This window comes from Triticum dicoccoides, chromosome 2B (genome assembly GCF_002162155.2).
Source record: "Triticum dicoccoides isolate Atlit2015 ecotype Zavitan chromosome 2B, WEW_v2.0, whole genome shotgun sequence".
Classification (NCBI taxonomy): domain Eukaryota; kingdom Viridiplantae; phylum Streptophyta; class Magnoliopsida; order Poales; family Poaceae; genus Triticum; species Triticum dicoccoides.
Window position 1 is genome coordinate 649706302 of NC_041383.1, and position 18247 is coordinate 649724548.

Here is an 18247-nt window from a genome sequence, read left to right on the forward strand (position 1 = left end):
GGTGAACTTCATTACCGGAGCCCAATCGGATTCGATGGCCCGGGTGCATACGGTCTGGAACCTACAGCCGGACACAAGTCCGGGGGTCCGGTGACACATACTTCCTTAGAGGTGGAGTCTGTGTTCGGCTTTACCGTCAATGAGTATGCGGCCTCCGAGGCAGGGTCCATGCACCCGTCCTCGGACGACGCGATCTGCCCCGGATTTAGGTCAGGAGCTACTACAGGTGCGATATCCCAAATATTGTCTGACAGCAGATCTAAGCCGTGCTCGTCGTGACTGTTCGGCGCTCCTAGCGTAAGCCTGAATCCGTCGAAGATCAAGTCTCTGCGGATATCGGCCATGTAGTTCAAGTTTCCGAACCTTACCTGATGGCCAGGGGCGTAGCTGTCGATCTGCTCCAGATGGCCAAGCGAATTGGCCCGCAGTGCGAAGCCACCGAACATGAAGATCTGTCCAGGGAGAAAAGTCTCACTTCGGACCGCGTTGTTGATGATGATTGAAGGAGCCATCGAGCCTTGCTGCGACGATACAGAGGAACTCTCAATGAAAGCACCAATGTCGGTGTCAAAACCGGCGGATCTTGGGTAGGGGGTCCCAAACTGTGCGTCTAAGGCTAATGGTAACATGAGGCAGGGGACACGATGTTTTACCCAGGTTCGGGCCCTCTTGATGGAGGTAATACCCTACTTCCTGCTTGATTGATCTTGATGATATGAGTATTACAAGAGTTGATCTACCACGAGATCGTAGAGGCTAAACCCTAGGAGCTAGCCTATGATTATGATTGTCCTCCTCCTACGGACTAAACCCTCCGGTTTATATAGACACCGGAGGAGGCTAGGGTTACACAGAGTCAGTTACAAAGAAGAACATCTAACATCTGAATCGCCAAGCTTGTCTTCCATGCAAAGGAGAATCCCATCCGGACACGAGACGAAGTCTTGAGTCTTGCATCTTCATAGTCCAACAGTCCGGCCAAAGTATATAGTCCGCCTGTCCGGATACCCCCTAATCCAGGAGTCCCTCACCCGCCCGGCGTCCGCCCTGTTTTAGATATGGGTCGGCAGGGCGCCCAACGCACCGACCCATATGTGTCGGCGTGGTTGCCTAGCCCCCCTATTTTTTGCATGATTGCATAGTTTGAATCAAAATAAAATTGTTTTGGACCGAATAAAATTGCATAGTTTATTACAAGCCAAATAAAAATAAAAAGGTCTCACATAGCTGTCACATAGCTTTGCAAACGAATAAAAGAATATACATCTATTGGTTGCCAACATGAGCCCACATATGCTCAACCAAATCATTTTGCAGTTGCACGTGAGTTTCCCAATCACGCATGTCTTCATGAAATTGGGTGAACTGTTCAAACATTGCTGCTACTCCATGCTCGGGCACAACATTCTCACCCTGAAACTGAAACCCTTGATCATACAAACGTTCTGGGCGCTCGTCTTCTACGATCATATTATGCATGATCACACAAGCAATCATCACCTCCATAGTTTTTGCGTGCTCGAGGTATTGGCAGGATACCGAACGATGCCCCATCGAGATTGCAAAACACCAAAGGCACGCTCGACATCCTTCCTAGCACTCTCTTGCTCTTGGGCAAATCTTTTCCTCTTCTCTCCGACAGGGTTGGGTATTGTCTTGACAATAGTGGTCCACTAAGGATAGATACCGTCACCCAGATAGTATCCTTTGTCATAGTTGTGGCCGTTGACAGTAAAGTTCACCGGTGGGCTGTTGCCTTCGGCAAGCCTAGCAAACACCGGCGAGCGCTGAAGCACGTTGATATCATTGTGTGATCCGGTCATGCCAAAGAAAGAGTGCCAGATCCAGAGATCTTGAGACGCCACAGCCTCAAGTATGACAGTGCAAGCCCTGACATGGCCCTTATACTGCCCTTGCCAAGCAGAAGGGCAGTTCTTCCACTCCCAACGCATGTAGTCTATACTACCAAGCATCCCTGGGAAGCCCCTGCTGGCATTCATCGCCAACAAACGGGTTGTATCTTCAGCAGTCGGCTCTCTCAAGTACTCGGGGCCAAACACAGCAATAACAGCCTTGCAGAACTTATACAAGGACTCTAGGCAAGTAGACTCGCTCATACGGACGTACTCGTCAATGAGATCACCGGGCACTCCGTATGCAAGCATTCGGATGGCGGCAGTGCATTTCTGATAAGAGGAAAAACCAATCTTGCCAACGGCATCCTCTTTGCACTCGAAATAGTCATCATAGCCGACCACCCCCTCTCTAATACGGTTGAAAACATGCCTACTCATAAGGAAACGGCGGCGGAATTTCTGATGTTTGAACAACGGGTTTGTTCTATCAAAGTAGTCCTTCCAAAGAAGGAAATGCCCGCTCTCTCGGTTGCGATTCAACGCCGGAAGGTGGCCCGGAATGGAGCCACGGAACAATGGCCGTTGGCTGTTGAGGTGGTGATGGACCAACACGGCAGCCAATATGTCCTCCTCGTCATCGGAGGACGAATCATCAGAGTCGCAAAGGAAATTGTGAAAAAAGAACTCGTCGGCGGAGTCCATTTTGTACCTTGGCAAACTGTCGAACAGCTTGCGGGCGTCGGCGAAGGAGACGGCCAGCGAAGGGAGTCGCAGCGTGCACGGACCAGCTGCTGTCCTGCCGGCGTCCAACGAGCATGCCGGCTTCCGACGAGCGTGCTGGTGAGGATCTGGCCGGGCGACGAGGCGGCTTCTTGGTCGGGGGCGGCTGTGTGGTGGGGACGCGGGGGGGGTGGGAAGCAGTCGGCTCCCGGCGGCAAGACGGCGGTGGCGGGCGACCTGGGGAGTGGGCGGCGTAGCTGGGGAGTGGCCCCGGCAGCTGGCAGAGTCGCCGGCAAAAATGGGCGACAGCATCGGTGACGAAGGAGAAGGGCGAGGGTTGTTGTTGGATGGGAGAGGGCAATGTGACATAGACCAGCGGGCCCGGGGGAGGTGAGGGCGAGCGGGAGCGTGTCCGTCGCGTGTCCGCGCTGACGCAAATCCGGCTCAAAAATGGGCCGGGAATGGGTCGCCCGTGAACGAAAAGCAGACGCGCGTCCGTTTGGGTCGGCGCGTTGGGCCGCTTTTTCTGTCCGCGCCGACCCAAACGGGCGGCGGCAGACGAAATGAGTCGCCCCATTAGAGTTGCTCTAATAACATGAGCTCCATTGAAAAGCAGGGATTTATTGTTAGACAATCCACGATTCTGTACTTAGACAGAGCAGGTGATGATAAAGGACACAAAACTGGAACATGTAGTAGAAACAATTCGAATAACTTGTATCATACAAGAAAATGAGTAAAGTCTTACACCAGTAACTATTTTTGTGGCCAACAAGCAATTGAATCGTAGGAAAAAATTGTACAAGTAGTGCTGAGTACAGGTAAGAAACGGAAGCAAACAAAATAAGTGCATTATGCAAGAATGGATCAGATTAGCACTTCGGGTCAAACTGAATCTGGGAGAATGTAGCAAATTAGCAATGGTAAATACAATAAAGGAAAATTTGATTTGGCAAAAGCAAACAGTTAAATTGAATAAAGGAATCATCATTGTGAGCCAGCGAAATCAATCAATACAAGTCATGAACTTTTGTGTACTTGAGACATGAGACAGAACTGCAGTATCTTTCTCCTGTTGTAAACTTTATTCTAGTGACGATGTAACTTTTGCCCCCCCCACCCCACCCCAAAAGAAGAAATACATAATTAGTATTATTTTTTAGGAAAGGCTATCATGGCTAGCTTTATTACGATCAAATAATAGATACATCGTCTACAAGCTTGCTGATCAAAATGTCAGGTGGCTTGTGCAACCAAAAAGAAGAAATCTTATTACAATAACTATAATTCGCTAGCACATGAGCTGCTTGATTAGCAGACCGAATTAATACCTTTAGTTCTACTTGCAAAGAAAAAGACAATTTCAGTCTAGAAATATTTGAGACACAAGTTTTTAATTATTATGTCCCTAAATCTTTTCTTTTGAGCGAACTACTAGTTCAAGCATAATAAAATTAACCTGTGGAAGGTGTATATTAGACGGTCAGCAAAACCACACCTTTTCCACACGCATGAGATAAAAAGTGAATACAATTAGCTTGGAAGTCTCTCCTAGGCTAAACTAAATCACCCATGATAATGCAACATCTAGATGAAACCTCACCAATACAAAACCTTGTATACAGTGGTGTTAGAAGGCATATTCCGAAAGCTTGCTATGACACACTAAACTTCAGTGTTGGTATTAGACTCAGACCAGGATTAGTAACCAACTATGAAGAAGTATATTTGATTGTTACCACCACACAACAAATACTTTTGAGAGCCATGAGATAAAAATGATTTCACCCGAAAAGGCAAGAGTAGTGATGAAACAACCATCACTTACTCCCGGATCCATGCTAGAATCTGAAATAAAATAGTTGGTCATAAGATCTTGAAAGATATTAAGGTGCTTGCAGCAGCACGGTGGTTTATGAAAACAGAGGACAGTTGAGTTATGGCTTTTGGATCGATCGACGACAAATACATGCAGCACTTGATCAAGCATACATGGGCACATGAAGTAAACTCTCAGTTGGATATATACCAGAGCCTCATCATCTCTCAACCTCCTCACCAAATTTGAGACCATCAGCCTTCATGTCCTCCTCGATACCTGGATACCACATACACGAGGGATATTTCACCAACTTCACAATTGGCGGGTCAGTACCCAACAGCTCGTCCATAAGTTGCGCGTACTCTGCTTTGGCCTCTTCATAGAGCTTGTCGAAGTCCTCCTTCTCCTTCTGCTCCGCCGTCGCGTCTGCCGCCACCGGCTTCTCGACGACTGCTGTCTGATTGGCCGTCCCCTCTCCCTTCGTTTTCATGGCAGACCCCTTGCGACCGACCCTCCGCTTCCGCGCCTTCCTTTTGGCTGCAGTTTGCTCTCCAAGGAACGCCTCCGAGAGACCATCTGGGGCCATCGAAACTCCTGATCCGCCCGCCCTTGAATAGGTGGAGGTGCAGGGCTTCAACGAAAACTCCTTCTTGTCGGCCATGAGCGGATCCCTGATTCGCTGCACCTCAACTCGCCGAGGAATTTGGCTTTCGGGTGGAATCGCAGGTTGCCTGGATTTGGGGATTTTTCTCCAAGAGGACTGCGGCTCGCTCGATATAAAGGCGGAACCTTAGGCACTAGTTCTGTTCGGAGTCGGTATCTCTACTCCTAATGGACGAATTGGTTGAATAGTCCCCCCACTTTCAACCGGTTTATTTTCAACCGGTTTATTTTCAACCGGTTTTTCTTCGTCCCACCTCCCACCAGCCCCTCCCACCGGTTTTTCTTTTTTCTCGTCTGACCGGCAATACCCAACGTATTTATGGTAATCAATCATAATTAATCCACGTATATTAATTATCAATCCAGGTATGGTAAGGTCATAACTCAGAAAATTTTGAATATGGCAATTATATGGTAATAAATTTAAATTACCCCAAAGGCTATCAATCCAGATATGGTAAGGCCATAACTCGGGAAATATCGAATATGGTAATAAATTTAAATTACCACCAGGTATGGTAAGGCTATCCACGTATAGTAATAAATCATATAGTAATAAATCATAATTAATCCACGTATAGTAATAAATCAATCCAGGTATGGTAAGGCCATAACTCAGGAAATATCGAATATGGTAATAAATCAGCGATCCGTCCGCATTACTAACTCATCTGATAAATCAGCGATCGAGTAATTAAACCGTGCAGTAATTAGTACTCCCTCTGCATATGGAAGGAACCACCGGAGTATTCCATAGATTAGCCACAGGATTTTGGCAATCTCGCTGTGGCATCTCGGATTTCGGAAATCACGCGCCCGCAGACGCCGCTGTGCCCCCCCCCCCTCCTGCAACCACCGCCGGAGTCGGAGGCGAACGCGATCGCAATTGCGACGTGTATATATATACAAGGACGTACTACGTGCACAAGGGCCTGCAAGCAAACCGCAGTGCTCCTGATCACCATGCATTTCTTCCAGGTCGTCATGGCGTGGATGTTCCCGTGCGCCGTGTGGGCGGCGATGGCGCCGGCCGTGGCGACGGCAGCGACCACGGACGGCGCTTCGAGCGTTGAGCAGGGCAGCTCCTCGTCGCCGGCGTTCGGCCCTGGCGACGCTAAGGTGGCCTCCGACCCGGGCTCCTCCCCGGCGTCGAGGTCGTCCACCTCCTCCTCCTTGCTCGGCGCCCGAAGCAGCTCGTCGAACAGCGCGCGCTCACCGGTGAGGGAGGGCGGTGACACGGCCGCACGGAAGGGCCACGCGCTAAGGCGGTGCCTGCACAGGTTCGCTAGAAATCTGCAGCGCGCCGGTGCTGCGGACGAGCGGTCAGACGGGCGCGGGAGACGGAAGGGCCAGGCGACGAAGCCGGACGGGAGGGTCGCCGCCGGCGAGGACGGCACCGCCCGGGCGAGGGAGGAGGCCGTCGCGAGCGCGATCGCCTACTGCAAGGAGTCGAGCCGGCAGCGCTGCAGGCCGCCGTTGGCTCCCTCGCCCAGCTTGGACGGCTGGCTCCTCGTTCGTCCGGAGGAGGAGATCGGCCCCAGCGCCACGAGCGCCGTCTCGCCCTGCGAATGCGAGGCGCAGGGCACCTCGAGCGCCGCCGCCCCCCACCACGGCCACGCGGCCTGCGACGGTACGTGTTGTCAACCGATCCGTCGGTCGATCTGCTCTGCTGCACCCGTGCACGTCTAAACCGTCGTTGATCTCCTTCGTGCAGCAGAATGCGGCGGCGGCAGGCCGTCGACGGTGGAAACTCGGCGAGGTCCAGCCGGGGAGATGGAAAAGGGTGACGCTGTCGACGGGCTTGACGGGGACGTCCTTAGGATAACGAGTTACTTCGCCGCCAAATATGTGCGCGCGGTGCGCCATTGAAGAATAGCTCGGGGTCCGTCTCACATGAGGCGAAGCAAACAGTTTTTCGTAATCTAGAGGACCTTGTCTTACGTACCTTCGATCTTGTATGATCTGTCCATATCAGTGTGCGAGTAGTAGTAATATGATTGTAGTAAGATCTGTCCATATCAATTGTCGATCTTATTCTTATATGATATGATGGCTTGCAGCGTTCCTAAGATCTAACGAGAATCTCCTGGAGTTAACGACACAATCGTTCGATTGTTTTTGAATCAGACTGCAATTTTGAAGCTTAATTGGCAAAGGAGTTAAGATATAGACAATCCTATTTATTCGAACTAGCTTTGCTGAATCGAAAAAAAAGAGACAACTTGGATTCAATCAAAAGAAATTAGAAGATTTTAGTACTGGCATGTATTCACCTCAATCACTATATGCTCTGTTTGTACTCTACACATGAGGAATATATTCACCTTTAACTTCTTTTTTTGCGTGCCCATCCTAGGGAACATTGTGTCCCTAGCTCCCTCGAGGAGCAAGGACAGTGCAAGCGGCAGCAGGGGGTAGGGGTAGATGTGGGGAGGGATGTCGGCGGCTGCTCGAGGTCATCATGATGAAACCCTTGACGTCCCATCTTTATCAATGGAAGTGGAAGAGCACGAAGTCGAGATTGGATAGGAGTTTGAGTTCTTTTTGGCACCGATCGGTTCCCCACTTTAGAGATGTATTTTTTTTGCGTACGAGCAAACAGTGGGTTGATTCTAAAAGGGATAGGCACTTTTCAACAGAAGTGCATGACGGACCAAAAATATGACCTTATTTTATTCGTTTGATAGATATCGTATTATTCGTTGTTGTTCGTTCGGTGAAATTTCCTAATATTTGATTGTTGTGTTTCTAATTAGAGCATCCCATAATCACCCAATATGAGGGGATGATAAATGAAAAATACTGATTATAAATTTTGAAGAGCCCGTGGCAACGCACGGGCGTTATACTAGTATATATATATATATTTAGTTGAATTCGGAGTCGGCATTTTTTTTTGAGGATCCGGAGTCGATACTCGGGCTAGGCCGGCACTTTCTTGTTTCTTTGGCCCAAATCCACCACCAAAGCAAGAAGAAAAACGAGCTCTTGGCCCAACTCTGGCTAGGCGTTCCTATGGGCTGCGAAATATGCAAACAATGCGCACATGGCCGATTATAGGCCCGATTTGAGCCCAGGTATAAGTCTCTGCGTCCGTGTGCGCCTCCGCCTCCATTGCATCCTCATCTTCCGCCGCCGTCAACTCATCTTTCTGCCGCTCAAACATCTGTTAGCGGACGAATTGCATGCTAATTCTAGCGTTGGCATCCAAAGAGTCGATATTCAAGGTCAACATCTTAGTGTCCTCCGCATTGGCGGCGACCTTCACCTTGTTTTCCTCGAGCGCGACGTTCTTCTCCTCGAGTGTCGTCTTCCTTTCTTCGATCATGGTCCTCCTCTCTTCGAGATTGATCTTCTTCTCCGTCGCCTCCATCAGCTGCTTGAACCTCTCCGCCTTCCTCTCCTCCTTGATGTCCGAGCGCCTCACGCATGCCTCCTCCTTCTTCGCCAAGATCTGCTCTAACCTTTGCGTCAGCTTGGCTGCCGCACCTTCTTGCTTTTCCCTCTCCTCCTCCCACTTCTCGCCCCGTAAATTTCTCATAACCTTCTTCGGCGGTTCTTGGGTTGGGTCGATAGGGTCACCGGTTTCTTCCTCGTTGACTTGGGTGGTGGTCTTGGCACTAAAAAGGTTTCACTTCGGTTGCCCATTCAACTTCAACCAACAATGCATGACGGTGAAGGACTTCTTCTCCAACTTCTTGTACACCACACAACCACGAGTAGACTACAAAGTGAAACAACGCATATCCGCCTAGTGAGCAACAAAACAATACATATCTGGCTAGTGATCAACAAAGCTAAAGCATATCCGGCTAGTGATCAGCTTACTTGATCGGTGATTTGTACACTGCTAGGCCACCGTGCGATGAGATGCTTCAAGTGCTCGTAATACTTGGAGACGGCCTCTTGGATGGCATATCATCGATGGTTGAGATACTTCCACTCACGGTTGCGGATCAAAGCATTGGAGTAGGGCGCGAAATGTTTGTGCTCATGGAAGCATATGTGAATGTTCCTTCAAAAGGTTGTGCCCTTTTGCTTCGTGCTATGGATCGCGTCATACACCAACTCCCATGTTCTGGGTATTGCAGCGAACAGCGTGCGGACACCCATCTGCTCCCCAGCCATCGACGCCGCCCGGACGAGCGGCACCGAAGAATACTCGGAGAAGAGCGGCACCGCATTAACGTCGATGATGTAAGGCACGATACCGGCGGTGGTTCCGAGCTGCTTGGCAGCGTAGTAGTAGTACAAAGGCTTGTAAGGCTCCAGCCACGACGCTGTCTGTACCGTCAGCGCACCCATCTGCCGCAACCCACCACGACCGCGCCGACCGCCTCGTCCGCCACGACCTCCACACCCATCGCCACCACCAGGCCCAGCGGCGGCTAATCGCTTCTTAAACTTCTCCTTCTTTGCGGCCTTCGCTTTGACGCGACAATTTTGCCGCGTCTCCCAGCTGATCTTCCGGGCGAGCATGATGCTCAGATCCTCCGACACCTCCGCCAGCTCCATCTCTACCAGGTTCTCTGACGGTTCCATGCGTCGGCGGCGGAAAAAATGAGGGTGGGAGAAATGAGCGGGAATTGGGCGGAGAGTGGCGGGGAATGGAAGAAGAGAGTGGGGCATTTTGGCACGGAATAGTGCAGGATGCTACAAAAGCGTGGGCTCCGCCTTCCTTTTGGTGCGCCAGGGGGGCGGAGAACGAGGTTTCGCGTGTCCGTACTCCTACAAAGCTCCCCCCCCCCTCGTTTGTCCCCGGTTCGAGGAGAAATCGCGTCCGGACCGCTCCATGGACCGATATGGATGGCTTCCGCGGTCCGGATAGCTCTGTCCGGATGGTTGCATATGGTTTGAGAGTCGACGTTGGAGATGCCCTTAGTGGGATGGAGGTATCCAATTTGTTGAACATTATTTATGAGACCATGTTCTACTATTTGGTTTGATCTTGTAGTCCAAAGAATTCCATACCACGACGTATCTGGGATAGTAGTCATTAGTGAAAAAACAATAGTTATACAAACGAGTGAAGTGAACCCATCTCCAATAGTCCAACAATTCTTATCTTTAGACCATTCTGAGCCATTTACGAACATTACAACGAATATGATCAAGACATTTATGGCTCCCACATAAATAAGAAGTTGTGCGACAGCTACAAAGTAGGAATTTTTAGAAAGAAAAAACAAGATTTTTCTTCTTTTTTTATTAACATTAAGAAAAAAGAATATAATTAAAATGGAATTGGCAATATAATTTTTATAGACATTTGAAAGAAAAAAAGGGTTTTCTGCAACCGTTATTTCTTATTTCTCGCCTATATCATATCATGGAAACCTTTTGCTGCAGCAAGGGACAGTCTTTTGATTCCATTTTCATTTTGGGTCTTCTTTAAATTCTCTGTGAATTCATTTTTACGTATGTACTAATTCAGCAATTAAGAGCCTGCCGTAACTCAAAAAGACTATGCAGTGTGAAGTTTCATGTTTTTGTGTTTGCGGAACGTTGCTTTTACAGAGGATTTTTGTCCAAAGGATATTTTTGCGGTGGAGCCTTTTGGGTTTTTGTTTTGGTGGTTTTCTCATTTTGGTGAACTATGAAAGGCTGGTGCATCATTCTTTTTGTCGAGTAGAATTTGGTGGTTGCGAATTACTTCCTCCGTTCCTAAATATTTGTCCTTTTAGACATTTCAAATGACTAACACATACGGATGTATGTAGACATATTTTAGAGTGTAGATTCATTCATTTTACTTCGTATGTAGTCACTTGTTAAAATGCCTAGAAAGACAAGTATTTAGGAACGGAGGGAGTACGAGTTATGATCGTTAGGAGAATGGTTCTGTGCATGTTCGGAGTTGCAATGCCTCCTGATGCCATACATGTTCTGATCTTGCTACGACTCATGTCAGGTTATTTTGTTTTGGTGAATTTCTAGCATAAGATCGGCGCCAGTCTTGAGATTTTGGGGGTCCGAGGCGAAAATAAATCTAGGGGCCCCTTAAAATTTTCTTCTAGCAATGTCGATGATCAGATCTTCTAGCAATCGCCGCGCCATGAGGATGATCAGATGTAGTTCACATATGCTCGAAAAATAAGCAACAGGTCATTTTCAGATGTAGTTTACATATGCTCGAAAAATAAGCAACACGTCATTTTCCTGTGCAGATTTAAAAAACTTTGTGGATTAGAGCATCTCCAGCCGTTGGCCCCCCAGAGGCGCCTAAAATCGTCGCCTGGGGGCGAGCGGCGCAAAAAAATAGTCTGGGGGCGAGTTGGTCCCCAGTCTTCGGCCTCAGGGCCACCCCCAGACGCGTCTAATTTTTTCAAAAAATAAAACGTTCGGCGAAGTTCGGTTGAACACGGCTAAATTTCGGCAAACTTTGGCATATATTAGACATATTCGCGGCTTACATAGCAAATATATCTAAAAAAAGAATTGCCGAACGCGGAGTAGTCGCCGTCGTCGCTGCCATCCTCGCCGCCGCCGTCGTCGTCGGCCTTTTCCTCCTTGACGCGGCCGTCCCTGCTGGACCCCTGCCCGGCGTCGCCATGGCGGACTGGTGGCGGCGGCGGCGCGTCGTCGTCGCTGTCGTCGAGGACGACGACTCCTCCTTCGTCGCGGCCCCGGCGGCGCTGCTCGAATCGCCGCAGGGCGGCGCTCTGGCGCTCCCTCTCCATCTTCAGGAAGTCCTTGCGCGCCCATTTCAGGGCCGCCTCATCGTCGAGCTCCACGTCGTCGTGCTTCGTCTTCACGGCGGGGAGCCCCGGCTCTGTTTTCACCGGCGCGAGCTCCGGCTTCGTCTTTGGCTTGACGAAGCGCGGATGAGCCGACGAGGAGGCGCGCCGGCTACCCTTGTTGATGACGATGCCGGCGCTGCGAGTGCGCCGGCCGAGCGGCGTCTCTGCCGCGGGCTCGGCCTTGACGCCGAGCAACGCCGAAGAGCCGAAGGAGTGGGAAGAAGATCGTGAGGAGGAGTGCGAGGAGGAAGACGAGGAGGAGCCAAACCTCCTAAGCATCCATTGCCCGGCGCGTCAGCGATGGGCCGGGGCGCCCGCCGGGGGAGGGTATGCAAGCGGCGGGTCGTTGCCGCCCTCAAGGTGCGTCAACCTCGAGCGTGCGGCCGGGGACGCCCCACCACACGCGGCACCCCTCGCTATTCTTCGTGCCGCCCACCACCGGCGCCCCGTTGGTGGACGCCAGCCTCTGCTCCTAACGGTGCTCGAAGTACGCCGCCCACGCCACGTGATTGTCGGCGGCGTACTGGGGGAGGGCGAACTGCTCGTCGATGAGGGAGGCACGCACGAGCTCGACCTCGGTGGCAAAGTAGGGGAGGCGCACCACGGCGCCGGGCAACGAGAGAACCGGCACTCCCCCGTTGCTGAGCCTGCCCGGCGCACATGTCCGACGGCGCCGGGATGCCGGCCTCGAACAGGAGCCACGACTCCTGTTCGTGGAGCGAGCGGCGGCCGGAGACGTTGGCCGCCGCCGCGTTGCCGGGGAAACGTGCGGCCATCGGGTGTCGGAGTGAGGGAGGGCTCGACGGCGGCGCACGGGAGAGGAAGAGGGAGGGCTCGGCGGCGGCGCACTGGAGAGGGAGAGCTCGGCGGCTAGGGCTGGTGTGGCCAGAGGCGAGGGAGGCCACCGGCTTATATAGCCGCGCCCGTGTGTACGCGTGGCGAGAGGGGAGGCGTCGCCGCGCCGCCCCGTGACGCGCCGCCCGTGAGGAATCAATGACAAGGCTGACCGGCAGCGGCAGCCTTGGCATTAATTCCCACAAAAACCGAGGCGATGAGGGCGACGAAGCGCCCGTCTCGCTGACTCGGCGGGCCCGCGGCTGCTTCGCGCAAAAACCACTTGCCCCGGCGCTCCCCAGTGGGCCGTTTTTTCAACGCCGGCGCAAAAAATTCACCTGGGGAGGCAATTCTGGGGGTGCGACTGGAGATGCTCTTACGGGGTCAATCAATGGACTACAAGTTATGATCTTTAGGAGAATGGTTCCGTACATTAGATGGATATACTCCCTCCATTTCTAAATATAAGTCATTTTAGAGGTTGAAATATGAACTACTCCCTCCGTCCGAAAATAGTTGTCATCAAAATGAACAAAAAAGATATATCTAGAACTAAAATACATCTAGATACACCCTCTTTTATTCATTTTGATGACAAGTATTTCCGGACGGAGGGAGTACATATGAAACAAAATGAGTGAATTTACACTCTAAAATATATTTATATACGTCCGTCCATATGTAGTTTGTAGTGCAATCTTTAAAAAAACTTATACTCACTTTGTTTCAGAATTTTTGTCTTAAACTTGTTTAGATACAGATGTATCAAGTCATGTTTTAATATTAGATACATTTGTATCTGGACAAATATTTTGGGACGAAGGAAGTATTTAGAAACGGAGGAAGTATATGCCAGAGCAACCTCATCATCGCTCAACCTCCTCATCAAATTTGAGACCATCAGCCTCCATGTCGGCCTCCATACCTGGATACGACATGTACGAGGGATACCTCACCCACTTCACCTTTGGCTGGCCACCACCAAACAGATTGTCCATAAGCTGAGCGTATTCTGCTTTGGCCTTTTCAAGGATCTTGTCAAAGTCCTCCTCCTGCTCCTGCTTCTCTGCCGTCTCGTCAGCCGCCACCGGCATCGTCGCCTTCTCAGCCAGAGCAGCCATCTTGGTCATCGCGGTCTGGTCAGCCGTCTCCTCTCCCTTCGTCTTCGTGGCAGACCCCTTGCAACCGGCCCTCCGCTTCCGCCCCTTCCTCTTGGCTCCAGTTTGCTCTCCATGGAACGCCTCCGAGAAACCATCTGGGGCCATCGAAGCTCCTGATCCGCCCGCCCTTGAATTGGTGGCGGTGCAGGGCTTCAGCGCAAACTCCTCCTTGTCGGCCATGAGCGGATCCTTGATCTGCCGCACCTCAACTCGCCGAGGAATTTGGTTTTCGGGTGGAATCGCAGGTTGCCTGGATTTGGGGATTTTTCTCCAACAGGACAAAGAGGGGGGACTGCGGCTCGCTCGATATAAAGGCAGAACCCTAGGCCCTAGTTCTATTCGGAGTCGGTATATATCACAATTCCTGCCCGGGCCGGATTCACTCTCGGGCTAGGCGGCCGCTTTCTTGTTTCTTCGGCCCAACTCCACCAAAGCAACAAGAAAAACAAACACCAGGCCCAACTCGGGCTAAGCGTTACCTTGCGAAAACATCTTACATTATGGGACAGAGGGAGTAGTATGTATATCGTGCGTTGTAAGAGGAAAAAAAATAGTGTGTATTAAATTTGGTGTGAATTATTTTCCACGTTGCGAGAAGGAGCATTTAGATAGGTTTTTCCACGTGTGAAATAATCAATTCTCTATTTTTCTGTTCATTGACCGAGGGGATTGCAGGTACGAAGTTTGAACATTTAAGTACTGGGTTTTGTTAGGTCATTGCACTCCAGACAAGGTCCGTGAATTATTCAATCTACTTTTTCATCGTTCGAGGGGTTTTAAGGTATGAAGTTCAATAATATTGAAGTGAGGCGAGTCTTCTCTTCTTTTTTCTTTGGGTAGCAATCTTCAAGAAATTCAGGGTCCTTTTTCAGCTAGCTCCCGTACCAATCCATCCATCCTTCATGCAACTTAGTCCATCCATCTTACTACATGTAGTTCCACGCACATATATAATTTGGTATGACTGTATGTAAAGGAGCAATGTGGGACTATTTAAAATAAATTTGACTTATTTCCCAGGTAGTTGGGACGGCTTAGTTGCGTGGGCTGTGAAAGGCCCAGGCACCAAAACGGCCTATGTTTGTAAGACGCGAGTAAAAATCCCCCCAAAAAATACGAGTTGAAGGGTCGAACTCATGGCCTCAAAGACCCGACAAAGTGCTACCAGCAACTCGAAAAAACATGCCTTGCTAACCGATAGCCAGTGAACAAACACGTCATGCTAACCAATGGGCATTGCAAATGTGTAAGAACATACTGCAGCATAAGATTCAAAATTTTAGAACTTTTCAAATAATAATAATAATTATGAATTCCCAAATATTCTTGAAAAGATGGACAACTTTTGAATCCCAAACAGTTTTGAAAACTATGAATAATTTTTTGAAAATCCCATACATTTTTAGAAAAACACGAAAGAAAATTCAAACAGGGATATTTTTTAATTCACAAACAGTTTTTGAAACATGAAACTTTTATAAAATCACAAACATTTTTTTAAATATGTGATTTTTTTTGGAAACAGGAACATGTCTCTTTAGCATTTTTTAAAAATGTGTATTTTTTAAACATGAACATTATTTTGAATTTGTGAACATTTAATCAAAACAAGAATATTTTTTAAATTTGGAACACTTTCAAAATCCATATTTTTTTAAATCTCAAACAATTTTGGAAAACACAAACATTTTTTTGTAAAAATGGAAACATTTTTTTAAATTTGACCAAATTTTGGAACCAGAATAAAAAATTAAAGTTTCGAACATTTTGAAAACGGAAAAAATTGGAATGCTTAACATTTTTCGAAATTGGATTATTTTTTTAAAATTCTGAAAGTTTCTTAAAATTTTGAATTTACGAAAAAGGTAAAAAAAATAAAAATAAACTTGGAATGGACAAAAGGAAAGGAAAAGACAAAAGAACAAAAAAAGGAAAATAGAATTAAAATACAGAAAAAGGGAAAACGCGCCAGTTGTACGAAACTCTGACTATTTGCCGCCATGTATGGTAAATAGGGTTTCTCTAGCTGTGTGGGTAAAAAAATAAGTGGACTGGCTTCGATGGGCCACAGCGCACGCCCCACGTATGAAAATTTGGACAAACATTTTTCACACATAAAAATTTAGTACCACCTCAGTTAAAAAAATCTTAGGCGGTGAACAGATGAAAAATCAAAGAAACGCACATTGCTTTATTATTAATTACAAATTTGCCATTTCACATCTAGATATGAAATAGTTAACTCACATTTAACTTTCCACCATATGATTTAGACATCAAGATTAGTATAATTTGCTCTTTCCTATCATTTGGTGTTGTTACGGGTCACTCGGGGGAGGGGCCATCGTGGCGATATGCTGTTGTTTCATTTTTTTTCACGGCCCTCGACCCCTCTCGTCGCGTGAGCGTGGGCTGCGCACAATTGATATTTTTTATTTTCTTTTTCTATTTGTTCCAAATTCTTAAACTTTTAAAATTCATGTTTTTATTTTATTTTCTCTTTTTCATTTTTTTCTTTTCATTTTTCTAAATTCAAGAATTTTTTTCCCACCATTGCTAGTTGATTGTCCACCATTAAATAAGGTTGCCATTTTTCTTGTCCCAGTTGCAAGTCTACCCTAAACTTGCAATTACAGCCCGAGCTTCTTTTATCATAGTTGCAATCCCACCCTCAACTCGCAACTGGGTTTCCACATTTTTTTGGGTCTTAGTTGCAAGTCCACCCTCGACTCGCAACTAAGGCCCAACTTTTTTTGTCCCCGTTGCAAGTCCACCCGTTGACTCGCAAGTGCAGCCCGATCTTTTTTTGTCTCAGTTGCAAGTCCACTCTTGACTTGCAACTGGGTGCAACATTTTTTTGTCCGAGTTGCAAGTCCACCCTCGATGGTGTCCTGGACTAGGGGATCCTAGCCTAGCCGGACTAACATATGGGCCGAACCACCAGCCCGTTAAGGAAGAGGGACTCCGAAGGTCTTCAAAGTGCGGTGATCGAAGACTTGGTGTGTACTTCAAGCATATCTGATTAGATTCGGCATGTAGATTTTTAGATGGCAACCGACCATGTATAGCCCTAAATATCCCTGGTGCCTATATAAACCGGAGGGTTTAGTTCGTAGAGGGGATCCATCCATACACCCATTCATCATACCCCTAGGGTTTAGACCACAACTCACGATCTCGAGGTAGATCAACTATGTACTTTGATACTTCCATAATATTAGCAAGAGCAGGACGTAGGGTTTTACCTCCATAGAGAGGGCCCGAACCTGGGTAAACGTTGTGTCATGGATTTAACACGATAGATGCCCTCGTAAAAGGACTTAGATGTGGAGCCATCACAACTAGGTTAGCTTGAAGGAGTTGAATGGGACAAAGGACACAAGGAGTTTACCCAGGTTCGGACCCTCATAATGAGATAAAAGCCTATGTCCTGCTTTTAGTTGTATTGCTTGAGTCTCGATTACAAGGGAGCGAATACGTTTGACCTAGTTCTCGATTGATGTTTCTTGAGTTAACCCGCCGCCGGGTCTCACCTTTATATACACAGGTCGAGACCCGGAGGCTTACAGAGTCCCGGCCGGCTCACACAACGTGACCGACTCGGTTTGTAACTAATCATTCCTTACCGGGCAAGTCATCATACGGCGGTTCATAGACCCGGGTCTTGGGCTTTCTCCAGGCCCTCTCCCATAAGCCACCGTCTTTACGCCTTAGGCCTCTTTGGACCTTCTTCATATTAAACCGCCAACGGTGTGACCTGGCCCCTCCTGGGCGGGTCACGCCACGGAGCTATATCCCCAACATTAGGCCCTGGATTGATCTAAACTTGTTCATATCAATCTTCATTGTTTAACTTAACAGACTGCATCAGTGCCGAATCTTATCAGACCGCTATAACCTGCCATGACGTCACATAAACAGAATCATTGTAACCTGCCATGACCTCATGTGCATTAATTTCGCACAAGACCCAGGATATCTCAACGGATCTTTATCTTAATGGGCTTCTCAAAAATCAAGGCGCCTGCATGGTTAACATAATCATTTTACCTCCTCGATTTCCGTGCATGCCAGCTTATCACCTCCTTATAAATATGGACAGGGGGTCCTCTTTTTCATTTTTACCCCTACCTCTGCCTCTTCTTCCTCCTCGTGACGCCCGACGCCATCGGAGCTCCGCCGCCCCTGTTGACAACATCGCCTTGGATGTTGCATCAACCTGATTCCGATCAGAAAAAACTGCGAGCTCTTCCGCTGTTCATCAGCATCACCAGGTACCTATCCCTTTTTGCTTCTAATCTGCATTAGGGTTCCCCTAGTTCTTCGGTGTTCATTGAAGTTCATCGTTCTTGCCCGCAGGTCATCTGCCTTGTTGCTTAGTCGAGCCCAGACGCGGTGTAGAAGCCATGCTTTGATTACCTTAATATCTGCTATCAACCATAGATCTATTCT